A 19701-nucleotide genomic window follows, 5' to 3' on the forward strand; every position below is an offset into this window, starting at 1 on the left:
CCCTTTCCAAGTCAAAAACTTTTTCTAATTTTGCACACACTGGATTGGGTATAGTGAATTTTACCCTTCCAGAGTCCAAGGCATTTCCTAATGTTGCACACACTGGAGTGGGAACAGTAAAATGTACCCTTCCAGAGTCCAAGACATTTTCTACTGTTGCACAGACTGGAATGTGAATAGTAAATTCTACCCCTTCCAAGACCAACATTTTCCCTAATTTTGCACGCACTGGAGTGGGTATAGTGAATTTTTACCATTCCAGAGTCCAAGACTTTTTCTACCGTTGCACTGACTGGAGTGAGAATAGTACATTCTACCCTTTCCAAGTCAAAAACTTTTTCTAATTTTGCACACACTGGATTGGGTATAGTGAATTTTACCCTTCCAGAGTCCAAGGCATTTCCTAATGTTGCACACACTGGAGTGGGAACAGTAAAATGTACCCTTCCAGAGTCCAAGACATTTTCTACTGTTGCCCAGACTGGAATGTGAATAGTAAATTCTACCCCTTCCAAGTCCAACACTTTCCCTAATTTTGCACACACTGGAGTGGGTATAGTGAATTTTACCCTTCCAGAGTCCCATTCTTTTTCTACTGTTGCACAGACTGGAGTGGGAATGGTACATTTTACATCTCTTGAGCTCTACACTTTCCCTACTGTTGCGCACACTGGAATGAGAATAGTAAATTTATTAATCTTGGAGTTTTATAGTTGTTTTAATATTGTTTACATATAAATGATTACACTGTGTATATGTATTTAATTTTATATTGATATATATGTATAAATGTATGTGCTATGTAACATATATTTGTAAACCGTAGGCGTATATCCTGTTTACTGTTATATGGATAATTAAATTAGAATGTATATATACAAATATATATATATATATATACAGATATATGTATTTTTTTATATATATATATATATATATATATATATATATATATATATATATATATATATATATATATATATATATATATATATATATATATATATATATATATATATATATATATATATATATATATATTGTGAATATTGCCAAAGAGGACACAACAATTATTAATCTGAGCTCAGTCCAGTTAACTAGTGATGACGAGAAAATCCTGAAGTTAGGTCTCTCCTAAGGTCTCTCCTACTGTGATTCGAATGACTTTAATTACCCTAACAGTAGGATGGACCTGTACAAATATATTAGGAAACTCAAACTTAGTAAAATGCATGCAACTAAAAAAAGCAATGCCGTACTGAGCCCAGCTATAGAATCGAGTACTACGCAGCCTTCCCTCACAGTCCGTGAATTACCAGCATTACGAGATATGATAGCGCTAATGGATGACACTTCTGAGGAAGAAAATATTGAGAATTCTGACTTTGGAAATGATCTGTTACCTGAAGACCATACACCCTTTAGAGCTACATCAAAATTTCTTCCTCAAACAATGAAAGACAATGTAGACTTATTTGGGGAAAATGTAACTAGAGATCTGAAAAGTCTATACTTGCAGGAAAATCAGAAAAAATGCAAGCTGAATCTGAGGAAAGCTAACTTCCACAAAACAGTGAAGAAACTACAAACGGAAGATGGTCTTCTGGTAAAACCCTCTGATAAGGGGGGAAATGTGGTTCTCTGGGGAAAAGAACAGTACAAAAAAGAGGCTATGAGCCAGTTATTGGATCACAGCTGCTACAAAAGAATTAGTACCAGAGAATATGAGGATGTCATCAGAGAGTTTCATGGAAGACTGGATCACTGGAAAGAATCCAGCTTACTTAGCTGGGATGAACATAAATACATCAAACAAGACAATCCAGTGATTCCAGTTTTCTATATGTTACCTAAAATACATAAAAATGCCACTAGTCCACCAGGGAGACCCATTATTTCTTCATGTGGGAGTCTCTTCGAGAAAGCTTCACGTTACATAGACTATTTCCTTAACCGCATGGTCAGAACACTTCCCTCGTACATCAAAGACTCAACTGATTTTTTAAAATGTATTTTCGATATTTGTTGGGATCCAAATACTATGATCCTGTTGACACTAGACATTTCTACTCTTTATACGAGTATAAGACACAATGATGGCCTAAAAGCGTGTGCCCATTATTTGAGTAGAAGACCTATTCGTCTTGCATCCCAAAATAGGATGATCCTTGAGATCATGGAGTGGTGTTTATCAAAGAATATTTTTCTGTTTGGTAATGATCTTTATATTCAGGAAAGGGGTACTGCAATGGGCACCTGCTTTGCCCCTAGTTATGCCAACCTACACCTTGGCTACTGGGAAGAGCAGGTGCTGAGAGGGGGCCCATTGGATCATTGGTCAGAGCACATTCTTTTATGGGTGCGCTATATCGATGATGTCTTCGTGCTGTGGCAGGGCACAGAGACATCAATCGGCACCTTTATTGGGGAGATCAATCAAAACTCTTTGAATCTGGAATTTGTGGGGAACTTTAGTAAGGACTCAATTGATTTCTTAGATATCAGGGTCACCCCCTCCAATAATAAGCTTGAAACAACTGTGTTCCGTAAACAGACTGCAGGGAATTCGATACTGCACGCTGGAAGTGCACATCCAACTGCTTTAATAAGGAGCATTCCGTTTGGGGAATACTATAGGGCCAGACGGACATGTAGCAGTGATGAACAGTTCGACACTATAGAAGGAGAAATGACCCAGAGATTCCTTGAGAGGGGTTATAGCAAGAAAGTTCTTCAGGGTGCTGCTAGCAAAGCCAAAAAACAAACTAGGCAAACTTTACTTTTTGAACCATCTAGAACTTGTAAATCGAAGTCTAACCAACAGGATCAAATCAGCTCCAGATTTATCACTACGTATAATGCCCAGCATAAAGAAATTAGATCGATATTGAGAAAACATTGGTATCTGATAAAGAATGATCCAGTATTGGGCTCCAAGATGAAGAAAAACCCAGAGATCACTTATCGGAAATCGAAATCACTTAAAGATCTAATTGTCTGTAGTGATTTTGAGGACAAACGTAAGAGTGGTGCAGATTGGATGAAGGCAAAACCTGGGTTTAAGAAGTGTTTTAAGTGCAAAGCGTGCCTACATGGCATGAATCGTACTGAATTTAAAACACCCTTTAACAAAACTGTGAAAATTAAGAGTGCCATTACCTGTAAGAGCGAATTTGTTGTGTACATTTTACAATGTCCCTGTCCCAAGATTTATATCGGAAGTACAACTTTACCAGTACACCAACGAGTGTTACAACATAGAAGAGCTATAGTGAACCAGGATAGGTCTTACCCTGTGGCCCGACATTTTGAACTCCATCACCAAAGTAACCCCGAAGGTCTGTTATACTCTTGTATTGCAGAGGTCCCCAAAAAGAAGAGAGGGGGAGATAGGAAGGGGGAGTTAAGGAGATTGGAAACTTACTTTATTTTAGAATTTAATTGTAAGGAACCACAGGGTTTGAACGTTGATGAAGACCTGTATACTTGCCTGGGTTAACTGTACAAATACAATGATTTATTTCTGAAACCTCGATGATCCTAAAACTGCATTTTTTAAGATTTTTTCATTATGAATTTCTTTTATTGTGAAAATCTCTTGTTGATTTTAAATGGTTCAAATCTGAAGCTTTTCCTGTCTGCACCCTCAAATGCAGAGGTGGTTTCATTCGTGAATGAAGGCTCTGGGAGAAAAATTTTATTTTTAATGTAGTAATGCTGTCTTTTATCATGTGATTTGCACTGTCATCTTGGATTAATGTTTTTTGATTGTGCAATTTGAGTAGAATGTTTACATTATGAAGTACTGTATTACTGATGCAAAAGCACTTGCCACTTTATAATAGGACCTAGAAATCCCTCCTATGCAATGTAATTATAAGCCATAGGAGGATAATGTGTAGATATGGAATCCTGTAAAAAACACAGAAATATTTACACTCCTTTTGGGACATTGTTTACCTCTTAAGCACTAGCACTTTGTCATTTTCCATGTGCAATATCCAGTCGAATTGTTTACAGTATTTATTTATCTGTGAACCAATGCACTTGCACTTTATGTTTTTAATAAGGTAGAAATGTTGGACAGCATCACCATTGATATAACTCCCATTCATTGTAGTAATGGAATTTTGATAATAAGAGCCACGATGATCTCTGAGGGGAATAGACTGTGTCAAATTGAAGACAGCGACCCTTCAGACAATATATAGAATTTAGGACAGTAATTTATCTCTCACACAGAAGGAAGGGTCATGCTTTAGTAAAATAGGCACTTGCCTTATTTTAATTCAGGAACTCTTTTTGTACAAGGGAGTCAACTTGTTTATATTGAATAACATATGCACTTGCACTTTGAAAATTACAAATGTGACATTTATTAGATAGAGATATACATATCTATATATCTCCTCTATTTTGAGCATTTCTTTAATTACCCATGTATTAATGCTGTGCTGTGAGAGGTCCGAAAATAAGATATTCACTTGAATATCTATGTATTCAGTAAATTGTTAAGATGGCCGCTGTGTTTTACCAAACAGTTCTTCCCTCTGAGTCCCTTTTCTGTTTTTACCACCGTGCATTTGTGTGAAAAGGAAAACTCAGACCAACGCATAAACATCGTGAGCAAGGGAGCGTGACTCCCGAAACGCGTTGATGAAATATGCTTAATAAATAAGCTTTTTGACAAAACCTGTTCGTGAGTGCCTGGATGCTTTCAGTTGCCGAAACTGTGAAATCTGGATCCTTATTCTGAATATATATATATATATATATATATATATATATATATATATATATATATATATATATATATATATATATATATATATATATATATATATATATATATATATATATATATATATATGTATATATATATATGCAGCTCCTGAGTGTACCAAATTCCCGGAGCACTCCCGGGCGGGTGCCGTTGCGCGTCGGTACTGACGCGTGTCAAATAGCAGCTCCAATCGTTTCCTGTTTTCCACAAACGATAACGCACTCTTGGGGGTTTATGCAGCAAAGTTTTAATTAGCCATGGACAGACAAAAACAGACGCGTTTCAGACCTAAAGTCCTTCGTCAGTGTTTACATTTCCGTGTCTATCTGACACATTATATACACATTACTTCCTGTCAGTGAAATGAATGATGGACACTTCAAAACAACATACACGGCGGCCATTTCATAGTGATTTTTTGAATTAATAGCACAATTAGGATGTTATTATATTGTGCCATTGCCGGTTTAAATGAATTCGATCTCACTGTGTATCAGCATATTACTGACAATTCTTTGCCGCAGATTTCCAATTTTTACAATCGATTTGAAAATCGATTGTATCAACACCGCAAAACACCATATTCATGCAATGCAGTCATCGATAAATTACACGGGGCTCTAATCATGTTAATGATAAGCACTGATGTGCTTTAAACCCAACAATAGGAAATTCGTCCCCTGTCGGTGAATAAAATGGTATTTATGCCGTGTATCGGCACGTCACAGACTAATGTAATGATAGTAAGACTGCAATGTGTTACACTCTACACCCATTTGTTATCTCATTACCATAATTGTAATATTTACAAATCTCATAATTTAGCCAAAGATCTTCTAATACAATCACATTAGACTCCCCTTCAATTGCATCTTGGTGAGTCGGTTGAACAGGTCAATAACCAGTGAAATTCCATTACAGATAATAATTGACTGGAAAAATATGAGAAAAAGTACAAAAAAGTTTAAGAAAAATTTACCAAAGTGAAAAAGAAAAGGAAGAACGGGAAAAGGAAAAGGGTAAAAGCACAGAGAGAGAGAGAAAGAAAAAATAGACAAGTTCAATTGGTCACTGTCACAATCTATCTCCTCCTAAAGATTCTCATCGCACTTCTCATGGTCCTTTCAAAACATGGAATCTGATGTCCTGCCAACCTATCACATTATTTTCCCAAATGTACTGTGAGTTCCTCCCCAATGTTGAGCCCACCTGGCTGCTTAGTCTGCATGTCTATTATATATTGTGACTCCAGTCTGCGCAGACATAACAGTCTATCTCCCCCTCTGGGATTGAACGGAACATGGTCTAAACCAAAATATTGGAATAATTCACGGTTACTCTGATGTTCCTGTGCAAAGTGCCTAGCCACAGGATAAGATACATCCTTGTTCATTATGGCTCGTTGATGTTCCAGCACTCGCATCTTGACATTGTTAATCGTACTGCCTACGTACTTGAGGCCACAGGGGCATACAAGACAGTATACCACATAAGATGTTGTACATGTGATGAATTTTTTGATTTTCTTGGGGCGGGATAGACCTGGGATTTGGTAGGAGAGGACCCTCTTGCTATTTTCGCACGCCCGGCATCTTCCACATGGGAAGAAGCCTGCCATGTCCTTAAGGGTGCCCATCATGGGAGTTTGAATAGGTGCTAGATGGCTATGGACTACCATGTCTTTTATGGATCTAGATTTGCGGAAAGTGATCAAGGATCTTACAGGTACATCACACCCAATTACTGGGTCTGTGCGCAAAATATGCCAGCTTCTCGAGAGCATGCCTCTTAAAGCATTAGCCCCATCCGAGTATGTAGTGATCATCCTGAATTTGTTCTCAATTTCAGAATCATTCCTCTTTTTCTGATCACAATCAAGCAGTTGTCGCCTCTGAATTCTGGCTACTTTCCCCAAGGTTCTGTTAAGCATGCCCGGATCATATCCTCTCATGCTTAACCTTTGTATGCTCTCTTTTGCGGCTGACATAAAGTCAATGTCACGGGAGCAGTTCCTTTTTAGCCTGGGCAATTCACCCTACGGTATACTTCGTACGAGGCTGGTTGGATGGCTGCTCTCGGCATGAAGAATACTGTTCCCTGCCGTTGGTTTTCTATAGAGGGCAGTCTGTAGCATCTCATCACTGACAAATACCCTCACATCCAAGTAATGTACTTGCTCCCTATTGATGTCTGCGGTGAACTTTAGATGTAAGTTATTTTTATTGAGATCCACAATAAAATCGTTGGGTTCTGCGGAGGAGCCCCTCCACACCAGAAACAAGTCGTCAATATAACGACGCCACACCACAATGTGCCCTGCCCATTTTAAGTTGTCCCCGGCAAAGGCCACCTGCTCCTCCCACCAGCCCATGAAAAGGTTCGCGTAGCTGGGGGCGAAGCAGGTTCCCATCGCCGACCCTGATTTCTGTTTATACAGTGTGTTCTGAAACAAAAAGATATTATTTTGTAAACAAAACTCTAACATTTCACTCAACATTATACCATGCTCACGATATTTGGCCGGTCTCTTATCCAGGAAATATTTTATAGCCTCAACCCCCTAGTCGTGCTGTATGCATGTATATAGACTGGTAATGTCTAGGGTAATGAGCAGAAAGGAAGAATCACATATGATGTGTTCAATCTGTTCAATGAAATGCTTAGTGTCTCTCACATATGATCTAAGATCCACCACAAATTTTGCTAGAAATGAATCAATATAAATTGATAGATTCTCTGTCAGTACCCCCTTGAACGAAACAATAGGTCGCCCCGGAGGATTGACCAGGTCCTTTTGAACTTTCGGGAGTTGATAAGAAAGTTGGAGTGGTAGGTTCAGGATTACGTAAGAACAGGAACTCATTCATATCCAGCATGGACTTATTTCGTCATTTGGTCAAAAGATCATGATACATTTGTCTGCTGTCCTCATATTCCTCTTTATTGGTGACAATGTAGTTGCATGGATCTTCAAGTTGTCGAAGGGATTCTTGGCAGTACTGATCTCTGGTTAACAAGACAATTTTCCCCCCTTTATCAGAGGGTTTCACAATGATCTTTTCGTTCTTTTGGATATTAGATAGAGCCGCTGCTTGTTCTTTAGTCAAGTTCTTATCGCTCTTCCGGTTCCTGTTTTTATTGGTGCTGGCTCTAAATGTGATTAAGTCCTGTGTGACAGCATCTGAGAAGGTGTCTATCGCGTCATAGGGCATCTGAGGGTTGAATTGCGAGGGCGCCCGAAAATTCGTTGGGGTGATTGTTGTTCAATGGTATCGAAATTCCCCTGTATTTGCGTTTGTTCAGCTCTGAGTTCCTCCAATACCTGAACAGCATTCAAGTCCTTCACTGTCAACACATCAGTGGGTTGCGCAGACATTTTTTTCTTGGTTTTTCGTGAATCCGTGGTGCTAGGTTTTGTTTTATGAAATTTATGTAATTTCATTTTTTTCGTGAGTTTGAAGAGGCCAATTCTCGTTTGTGTAAATTCCAGTTTGTCCCTTGGGCAAAAGGTGAGGCCCAGTTGCAAGGTCCTCTCTTCCACTTCTGTTAGGTTCTGATCAGTTATATATATTCACTGAAAAAACCATAGGTTTCACACCAGTTATAGTTAGGAATTAGCATTTAAAAAACCTATTAAATTCACTGAAAAAAACATAGGTTTGACGCCAGTTATAGTTAGCTGGAAATTTTACTGACATAAAACCATTGAAATTCCTACGTTATAGTTAATTGGACTCAATTTAACTTGCGCGCCTGCAATGCACTGCTGATGACGTCACATATTACATTACTCAAGACATGGTCAGTGACATCACTCATGACATCACTGATGACACCATCCAGTGAATGTGTGTCTTTCTGAAAAATAAATATGTTTTATATATGTATATGTAAAAGTCAATGGAAGAATAAATGTTTAAATAAGTGTCTAAATGGATGTTTTTTTTTTAATTGATTGGGTAACTGGCTTATTAAGTGACTCTTAGTGAATACATATATTAGTGAGAAATGTTTAAATATTTAACTATATGTATTAGTGTTTCACTTTGTGTATAAGTGGCTGCATGGGTTTGTGAGTAGCTACATGTGTGTGTATATGGGTTATTAGATGTTTATTTTTAGTATCAGTATGAATGTCTGTATGGTTTGGTGGGGGTATGACTTAGCACATAGATGCATCAATGACTGACTCTCAGTTTGTATGTGTTTTGAACACAACATATGTGCAGGACGGTATGGGTGGATGAGTGTGTATATGTGTGTGTTAGTGAGTGAATGACTGTCTCACTAGTGTCTTTATCAGTAACGACATATGTTTTAATCTAGTATATGTGAGTATTGATGTATATAAGTGAGTATATGTGAGAATGAGAGATTATAAGAGTTCCTGTTTAAATAAGTATGTGTTTCTATAAGTGATTGTTTATGAGAGTAAGTATGTGTAAGTTTCCTTAGAAGTAAGATGGTTGTGTGTGTATAGTTGTATATGCTAATAAATGGATGTTCAATAGTTTATTTGCATGTGTGAGTATGTGTGTGAGTAACTTTTGGAAGACTGTCGGTGTGTAACAGGATATATATGTGTATCACTACATATGATGAGTGAGTATATGTATGAGTGACTATATAGATCTGTTGCTGAATGAGTGGATGTGTATATAGATGGTGGTATTACTGAATTGGTTGTTGTAACTGGTATGGGTATCTCCATTTTTTTGAAAATGTTAGTTTCTAATTTTGAATATGTGTTTCAAGGGTTACATTACACTGAAAGGAGGTCTGTCACTCTGTCACAAGGATGGTGTCATCAGTATGTCATGAGTGATGTCACTGACCATGTCATGAGTGATGTAATATGTGACAGCAGTGCATTGCAGGCGCGCAAGTTATAGTGAGTCCAACTAACTATAACGTGGGAATTTCAATGATTTTATGTCAGTAAAATTTCCAGCTAACTATAACTGGTGTCAAACCTATGGTTTTTTCAGTGAATTTAATAGGTGTTTTAAATGCTAATTCCGAACTATAACTGGTGTGAAACCTATGGTTTTTTCAGTGAATTTCATAGGTTTTTTAATAGCAAATTTCTATATCTATGAAATGTAATATTTTTTATGATTAGTCCTATAATGTATATTTATGTAATACTTTTTTAATGTATATTGTTCATGTTTTTTTTTGCCCTGGAGCGCTCCTGGTGCGGGTCCCGGTGAGCGCACCGGAAAGCGCAGTCTTGCGGCGCGCCCAAGGGCGCGTACCGGTGAGCGTCCCGTTAGCGCTTTTCCACAAACGAAAACATCATCGTGACGTATCGCGTAGCCGCGTCCGCGTCATACGCACGGCGTAAACGCACCCGGAAGAACTCAAGCGCATACGATCGCGCAACGTAAGCATCCGACGCGCTTAAGCGACGTGCCCGGGGGCGCGTAGCGTAAGCGCGTCGGGTCATATGACCTAAAAATAACACTTTTTATTGGTGCAGGACAGTTTTGGTTTCCAAATGATGAAAGCCCTGGTCATGTGACCTGAAATTAACACTTTTCATTGGTTCAGGACAGTTTTTTTTTCTAATGATGAAAGCCCTCACCTTTTTTCCTCATTCTCACTTTGTACTTTGAGTGAAGAAGACCTGTTGAAAGACCTCTCTGTACTTTTATGGACTGAAAAATGGCTTCAGTAGCAGCAGCAGCAGGAGCATCTCAGCCACCACCACCACCAAGAGGACCACCACAACACCACACTGGTGGAGATGAAGAATAGGAAGAGGAGGAGGAGGAAGAGGAGGGGAGGAGGACATTCCTGCCAGAAGACAATACCCCATATAGGCCAAAGCCACACATTGTATGGGAGTTTTTTCCATCCCAAGTGGCCAAAAAAAGGTGAATGCGCCAAAGGTGACTTGCCTAATCTGTAACATGGAACTTTCAAGGGGGAACCCTAACAAAAAATACTCATTTGGCAATAACACCATGATTCGCCACATGCAGCGCAAGCATCCCAACAACTATGCTGCGGCAGAGGTGAGAGAACTGGCCAGTAACCCTCCCCAATCTTCACCCAGCACCTCAAAAAGAAAGCAACCCACTCCATCGAGACAAGAGACAAGAGAGATGGTCCCAAACATTCAACCCCAGTTTGGGAAATACAAGATCACTTGTATTTTTTGTGGGAAAACCATCACCTATGGTGAGCAAAGCATAAAGCTCAACAACCGTGCTGGTGACAACCACAAATGCCCCCAAAATCCATAATTTTTTCCTGGTTTTTTTTGCTCCAGTTGAGCCATTTTCAATTACTTGTTTTTTGTTTCTCCCCATAAAAATAACAAATAAAATTTAAAATAGTTCATAGAAGCCAAAAAAAGTACAAAATGTGCATAAAAACATAAAAAAAATATAAAACAACAAAAAGAAGAAAAAAAAACAGTTCTTTTCAGAACTACCTCCAATTTATAAAAAAAGGCTACATTTAAAAAAAACTCTGTCATTCTTTTTCCCCCATGGTACTCTCCCCGGTGCACGTACCGGGTGCTCTCCCCGTGCAAATCGAAATTATTATGGCCCCCACATCAAACCTAGGGGGTCGGGGGGGTCTATCCTGCCCCCTTTTGGTCATTCCCCTCCTTGTTTTTGCCACCTCTTGTGTCTCGATCCTACCGAGACACAAGATGGCGGCCGCTCCGGACTGTTTGGAATGTTTACAGACACCCGAGAGCCAATCAGCTTTCCGCGCGCAAACTCGCGTAGCGCGCTGGTTCACGCCTCGGTGCGCGTACCGGGGCACGCTTATAGAAATATATATTTTTTTTAACCTAAATTACTCAAAATCCACTAGAGCACATATCTTGAGACATAGCAAAGGCACATCGGGCTACCACTCCCTACAATTTTGCCAAGTTTGGTGGAAATCCATTCAGCCGTTCGGGCTAAAAGTGAGGTCGACCGCCCTATGGAAATTAACATGGGGAAAGCACGTTTTAGGACCCCCAGTAGTATATTGTTTTGCAGGATTTCGTTTTGATAGCATTTCTTAGCTGTGACAGGCCTGTGAAAGGCTCCGATTCACAGTGCACTGCTGATGCACTTAAGAGTGCGCGTTCAGTAGTGTGTGAACTCGAGTTTCCCTACTTTATTTTTCCTTGTAATATTATATAGCGCAAACTCGACAACATGGCGTGAGCACAATTTACATTACAGAAGAACACATTCATTTGTGGTAGGCACGGGGAGACAAAGCAATTTGCCTGGAATCACAGGATGTTGAGCTGATGCCGAGATTCGAACGTAGCTCCCCAGCTCTAAAGTTCGCAATTCTTGAACTTGTGGTGGGAGGAGTGTCTAAAAGTGTATGACGGTGCTGGCCATCAATGAGAGAGACCTGTGCAGTTTTCAAATCGGTGGTGAAAAAATATGAGTATGTTGCTGGAGATGTGGTCCTCCGTGCCACCAATGTACTTACCGGGGGAGGGTAAACACCCATTATTCCGCAACTTTCTTTCCGCATACCATCACTCTGCATACTTTTATTACGAAAGTACCATGACTCCGCAACGCCATTATAACGCATGGCATTACATTTTATATGCTTTTACCATGCATACATTTACAACGAAATTCGTTGTAAATGCATGAATGGTAAAAGCATGTTTTTTTAAAATGTTTGGATAAGGCAAGTATGGGTATAGGGGTATATGTTTTGGGGTACTGAGGTATATGTTTTGGGGTGTTTGGGTATTTTAAAGGTTCAGATATAGTTCTGGGTTATGGGGTACATGGGTAGTTTTAGGGTTTTGGAATAGGTATGGGTTTTGGGGTACAGGGGTATTTTTAGGGTTCAGGGCTAGGTTTGGGTTTTGGGGTATAGGGGTATTTTTAGGGTTGAGGGGTAGGTTTCGGTTTTGGGGTACAGGGATATTTCAAGGTTTCAGGGCAAGGTTTGGGTTTTGGGGTAAAGGGGTATTTTTAGGGTTCAGGGCATAGGTTTGGGATTTGGGGTATAGGGGTATTTTTATGGTTCAGTGCGAGGTTTGGGGGTACAGGGGTATTTTTAGGGTTCAGGGGTAGGTTTGGTTTTGGGGTACAGGGGTATTTTAAGGTTTCAGGGCTAGGTTTGGGTTTTGGGGTACAGGTGTATTTTAGGGTTCAGGGGGTAGGTTTGGGTTTTAGGGTACAGGGGTAATTTTAGGGTTCAGGGCTAGGTTTGGGTTTTGGGGTACAGGGGTATTTTTATGGTTCAGGGGTAGGTTTGGGTTTTGAGGTACAGGGGTATTTTAGGGTTTTGGGGTACAGGGTTATTTTTATGGTTCAGGGCTAGTTTTGGGTTTGGGGGTACAGGGGTATTTTAGGGTACAGGGGTCGGTTTGGGTTTTGGGGTACAGGGTTATTTTTATGGTTCGGGGCTAGGTTTGGGTTTGGGGTTACAGGGGTATTTTAGTGTTCAAGGGTAGGTTTGGGTTTTTGGGTACCGGGCTATTTTAAGGGTTCAGGGCTAGGTTTGGGTTTTGGGGTAAAGGATTATTTTTAGGGTTCAGGGCTAGGTTTGGGTTTTGGGGTAAAGTGGTATTTTTAGGGTTCAGTAGTAGGTTTGGGTTTTGGGGTACAGGGTTATTTTTATGGTTCGCGGCGAGGTTTGGGGGTACAGGGGTATTTTTAAGGTTCAGGGGTAGGTTTGGGTTTGGGGTACAGGGGTATTTTAAGGTTTCAGGGCTAGGTTTGGGTTTTGGGGTACAGGGGTATTTTAGGGTTCAGGGGGTAGGTTTGGGTTTTGGGGTACAGGGGTATTTTTATGGTTCAGGGCTAGGTTTGTGTTTTGGGGTGAAGGGTTATTTTTATGGTTCAGGGCTAGGTTTGGGTTTTGGGGTACAGGGGTATTTTAGGGTTTTGGGGTACAGGGTTATTTTTATGGTTCAGGGCTAGGTTTGGGTTTGGGGGTACAGGGGTATGTTAGGGTTCAGGGGTAGGTTTGGGTTTTGGGGTACAGGGTTAATTTTTATGGTTCAGGGCTAGGTTTGGGTTTGGGGGTACAGGGGTATTTTTAGGGTTTAGGGGTAGGTTTGGGTTTTTGGGCACATGGGTATTTTAAGGGTTCAGGGCGAGGTTTGGGTTTTGGGTTACAGGGTTATTTTAGGGTTCTGGGGTAGGTTTGAGTTTTGGGGTACAGGGGTATTTTTAGGGTTCAGTGCTAGGTTTGAGTTTTGGTGTACAGGGTTATTTTTAGGGTTTAGGGATAGGTTTGGGTTTTGGGGTACAGGGTATGTTTATAAGGTCAAGATGGGTTAGTGTTTAAGGGTATGGGGGTATTTTAAGGAGTAAGGGTGGGTTATGATTATGGGGTGCAGGGGCATGAGCCGGATGGACACCCGGAGCGGGAATGTACAGAACCTGGGAAGAAAAAATAATGAAATATTGGGCACAATGCTTGCTTTTTTTTCTGTAATCCCGCGCCCCGCACATGCCCACGCCCCCAACACACGCCCACAGCACATGATTTGAGACATGGCCTGAAGGGCAGAATGTACCACACGCCCCAAGCATTTGTCAAGCCCCCAGCACAATGCAGACACGCCCACAAGGGACTACTTTGCTGGCACAGTTCTTTCACCTTTTAAATGTATATGGTGGGCGTCTGCATAGCCTATGTCCTTCTGCTGCAACTGCCCTTTCCAACGCTGTATTGGGTGTTGTGATTGGTGCTGTGGTTACTGAGATTACTCACCTCAAAGGTTTGGGCTCTCTCTTTATTATATTAGTATGGATATATATTCGAGAACTCCGTGATATCGTTAAGGCAGCCCACTGGTAATGCCTGCCCCAAACAACACAGACATGGACCTGAACTCCAGTGCAGTTTTATTTATTCAAATGCGTGCTAGTCGCCATAACGTCTCGGCTCTACACGAGCCTTGTTCAAATGACAACGTGAAGAGTGAAAACACACCTTTTTGAAGTGACCCTTCCCTTGCACGTGATGCGTATAGGTCTGCATAGACATAGAAAACAGATTCGGAATTCAACAATAATAAACATGCCGAAGTTCACAAACATATTCAATGTGAAATAACTATCCATATTCATTTGTGCAAACTATTCACATTGCCATTGCATGATATTACATTCCATTAATGCTCATTTACAATTTTGCAATGCACGCATTTTCAGTTTACACTTCATCCGTTTATAAATAAACCGGATAACTTAAAGCGATACCGCCATACAATGCATCTGTGATATTCAATTACCTCCTGCTCTACATTGTATCACTTTAAAATGTATACCAAAACATTTGGGTAATCCTAGTGTATTTATGATTTGGCAAATTCAAATTCATCGCCTATGTGCAACCTTTACAAATCTGTTTATCAGCAGTCGGCTAGGGCATTCACTGTGGTCCCGTGTAATTCACACATTGTTGGATATATATTCTAGTCACATCTAATCATCATGTTTACCAATTTGGACCGATTCACACTTGCGGGATAAATCCCTCAGTCTCTTGTCCAGTTATACAGTACCAATTTGGGCTGCAAAAACTTGCAGCTGTGCAAAGATGGTGCAAAAAAGTGCTATGTGCATATAAAGTGTAACACCCCTAAGTGAAATTACAATAATAACAAGTTAGCAGCAGTCATCATATTAGTGGTTTGCCTAATGAGTGGACTGAGCCCAATATCACTCATAAAACTCTTAAAGCAACCTACTGTTAGCTTATTTACAGATATTTTCATAAAAAACAGTATTTTGAACAAAGTGCTGTGTCGGGAAATAGAGGAATAAAGTGCGTAAGTGCCTAAATTATATATATATATTACCTACTGGCGGTCGCCAGAAGGTAGTTATAGTTAGGACCTAGTTTCCATAGAAAATCTGCTACGTTCTTTTTGGATTAACTTTGGTGCCGGTCGACAAATCTTTGCAAAATTCTTCAAGAAAATGGCCTGCTCCGCTCGCTCCTTCGCTGAAAGTTTGGGGGTGATTCGTCAAGCAGGGGCCAAGAAAAAAGGGGGGGTCCCAAAACATGTTTTCCAAAATGCAATTTTCCATAGGACCTTTAAGATGGCCTACAGCCAGAACTGCAGAACGGAATTACACCAAATCTGGCAAAAAGGTAGAGCTCAGTTTGCAGATTACGCTTTTTGTTAAATGGTGTAAATCTGTTCAGTAGTTCCTGAGAAAATCATAGATATATCTGTAGACGAAGTACCAGACACATACGGTAAGCATACCGTAAAACGTACCATCACGAGCTGCATGCTGATTGGCTGTCAACTGTCTGTCAACACTCCAAACCAAGAAGTGTTGGCAGCCATCTTGTGCCTCGGTAGAACCGATTCAGAAAAGGGGGTGGTGATGAACAGAGTGTCTGAATTAAGCAGACCACTCTTACCCAGTCCAAAGATCAGGGCTTGATCCATCCCCGTTATTTAGCTCACTGCACCATCCCAACTCAGAACCTGGCTATATGCAAATTAGTCTGTCCCTGGCCCAGTGCATCATGGGAACAGGGCAAACCAAACTACCAAGCCAATTCTTCACCAGAACGGAGACAAGCTTCCGGGGACCGGTTACTGGCATTTCAGCCGTCGTCGGCCCGGCTTGCTTGAATCCTGATGGTGCAGTGAGCAAGGGACTCATGTCTGAGTAAGGGACTCATGTAGAACCGAGGCACAAGAAAACAGCAAACGAAATATGAAAAACACGCAAAGGGGAAGTGTAGAAACACCCTGACCCCTTAGGCCTGCTTTTTAAAAATCGCGGGCTACGTGTATGGTACGCATATGCGGTGAAAAAGAAAAAAAAATCCGCTCAAGCCCCCTCTCACGCCCCATGGACCGCCACCTCCCCTGGGCTCTAATATTGAAAAAAGGGGTTCCGTGACAGACCCCCAGCCTCAGGGACCACCACCCCATGGGGCATTTGAATGTTGTGAGGGGGGCCGCGTGGCCTCCCTCCTGGAGTCTTTGATGGCTCTGGGGACCACCACCTCCCAGGGCTAGCTCCTGAAGTGTCCCGGGGTGTCTACCGTGGGACACTGCTGTTTGCTATGGCACGGCGGGAGCCTTGCAGCTCCCGCCCTACCATAGCAAACGGCTTTCCTATTTGAAAGAGAGAGCAGGAAATCTGCTCTCTCTTTCAAGTAGGAAAGCAGATTGCTTTTCGTCAGAGAGAGCTGCATGTAAGCTGCTCTCTCTGACGAAAAGCAATACCGGCTTCCGAATATCGCGGGAAGCAGGCTGGGACTGTGGGGGCTTTGGGGCTCCCCCCATGGTCCGCAACATTTTATTTCAGCCCTGGGGGATGGGGTCCAGGGATTATAAAAAATTTGTGATAGAGGCTATTTTTAACAATAGATTTTCCGTGCGCGTACCATGCACGTATGTACGATGTATGGTGCGAAGTCTGTAAGTCGTCCCGTAAGCGTACCTAAGCAAGTAAAAATAAAAATATTTTTAGATATTTATGAAGTGTATGTTTTTACAAGTTGAGTGTCTCTAAAAAGAGCCTTGTGTTTAATGGGAGATTTTAGTCCCTACACAAGTAATTATCTAAAGTTCATGAGGAAGACTCTGTTCCCTTCATCTGTAAAATGTACACCATCTCTCCTATAGATGCTTTGCATATTGCAACACAGATTGTTGTTGTAAATAGACCCCATTCTATAGTCTCGGAGAAAAGCAGAAACAGATTTATTCACATGTTTCCTAGCTTTCTCCATTGTTGGACAAAATTGATTGGACCAGTTCCAAATCTGCCTTTGGCATATATTAGGATAGACAAAGGTAGTTTGGGGGAAAAGTGACATCAGTTTAGTAAAGATGTCCTTCATAATCATTTCTAGACCTACCCCAGTCAAAGTGCCCAGGTCTTTGCCACCACAGTGCACAATTATGAGGTCAGGGTGTTGGAGATGCAAAAAAGGATTTAACCAATGGCATAAATTGATGCCAATTTAACCCTCTCTGTCCAATCCATTTAATGTCTACATTTGGTAAACCTAGGTCTTTGTGAATTCCTTTTTGTTCTGCATACCTTTCACTCCAGAAAATATAGCTGTGTCCCACAATCCACACTCTAAGCATCTTTAAGAGAGGTCTGGTTGCACTCAGATAGTCTCTGTAAAAGAAAGGGCAGTTTGAAGAATTTTTTTGGTAAATGGTGGATAAGTGAAGTTTTGAAAAAAGCAAAGAATTGATTGGTTGTTTGAAAACTTTTTAGATAGAAAACTAGGGTGCAATTTTCTGATTTTAAAAGCCTGTTATTTATTGGTTAAGAAAAAATGAAAGAAAAGAACATTACTTAAGATAAACTGTTATATTGACCATTCAAGCACACTTGCGGTTTTGATTTGCAACAATGTATGATGAACTTTTCACCTGTGTGCTCAGTTAGGTGTTCCCTGAAGTGTTTCTAGGGTAACTGACAAAATGTGGAATGGGGGAAGGGTTGAAAGTTTTGTCAGATGGAAAGGGTTCAAAAGTTCAAGTAATTGAAAAGTGTGTTTCGTTTTGATTTAATGTGGGAATAAATGTGATTTGTTATTTATTTGTATATGTGTGTAGATTGAGTGTGTAGATTGACAGGAAAAGTTTGTTATTTGCTATAGGACTTTCTGACCCCTAGGGCTGCTTAGGGGGTTTTACAATGATCGCCAAGGTCAAAATCTTTTATTTTTTCTTGCTTAGGTTCGCTTATGGGACGACTTACAATCAATCAATCAATAAATCATAGGCATTTATATCGTGCACTACTTACCCGGAGGGTCTCAGACTTCACACTGTACATTGTATATAAGTGCATGGTAAACACACAGTAAATCTGCCATAAAAAAAATAGCCTCTATCACTAATTTTTACAAAGTTCATTATAAAAAGCAATGCTAGCTCCCGAAGGACACGGGGAGCCGGCTGGGACCGTGGGGGCATTGGGCTCCCCCACGGTCCCCAATGTTATTTTGAAACCCCGGGGGATGGGGCCTCAGGGGATTATAAAAATTAATGATAGAGGCTATTCTCTTTTTTACTGTAGATTTACCGTACGCGTACCATGCACGTACATACAACGTATTGTGAGAAGTGTGTTAGTCGTCCTGTAAGCGTACCTAAGCAAGAAAAATCAATTAAAAAAATATATTTTATAGATACCTATCAAGCTTATGTGTTTAAATGTTGGTTGGTTCTAATGAGACCTTTTCTTTTATTGTTACTTATAAGTAAGTACTTATGCATAATCTAAACTTGTTGAGGAGCAGTGTTATATAGAGTGCTAAACTTTTGACCTCTGTTGACAGTTGACTTTTGCCTGATCTGTTGGTGGTAGGGTATAAAGTTATGTCAGTTGGAAAGGTTTGAAATGTTGAACCAACAGAAATGTGTGTTTGGTTTTGAATTATTGTGTGAAGGAATTTGATCTGTTATTAACGTGTATATATGTGTAAATTGAGTGGGAAAATGTGCCATTCTTTGGTTTCCACTGCAAGCACCGAAATAGAGAGATTCTGTATAAGACTATCTGCTGTGTGAGTGAAATTCTTCTTAATCTACCAATCAGTTTGAGAGATGAGTTGATAACTTGTAAGGGAATGTATGTGGTGCATTTTATTTTTAGCAAGAGTAATGTTTTTATCCTTCTAAAGTTTGTAGAATCATATTCTGAGTTTGTCTGCATTTGGATAACTATTGTGCTAAAATCATTTGGTAAGTTAATATGGTGAGTCACCTCAGTGCAATAAAGTGCGGTACTAAAAAATGTAGAATGTGTGATGTCACTTTTTTAGTTGTAGAGTAGTTAATAGCGTTGTTTGCTTAGAATTAGACTTGTGTTCCAAATCTACAATTTTGTAGTCAGTATACATATATTGCTGCATACACTCTTGGGCAGATTTACAAGCCCCTTGCGCCTCTTTGTTGTTCTATTGTGTCACAT

This window comes from Lissotriton vulgaris, chromosome 6 (assembly GCF_964263255.1).
Source record: "Lissotriton vulgaris chromosome 6, aLisVul1.2, whole genome shotgun sequence".
Classification (NCBI taxonomy): domain Eukaryota; kingdom Metazoa; phylum Chordata; class Amphibia; order Caudata; family Salamandridae; genus Lissotriton; species Lissotriton vulgaris.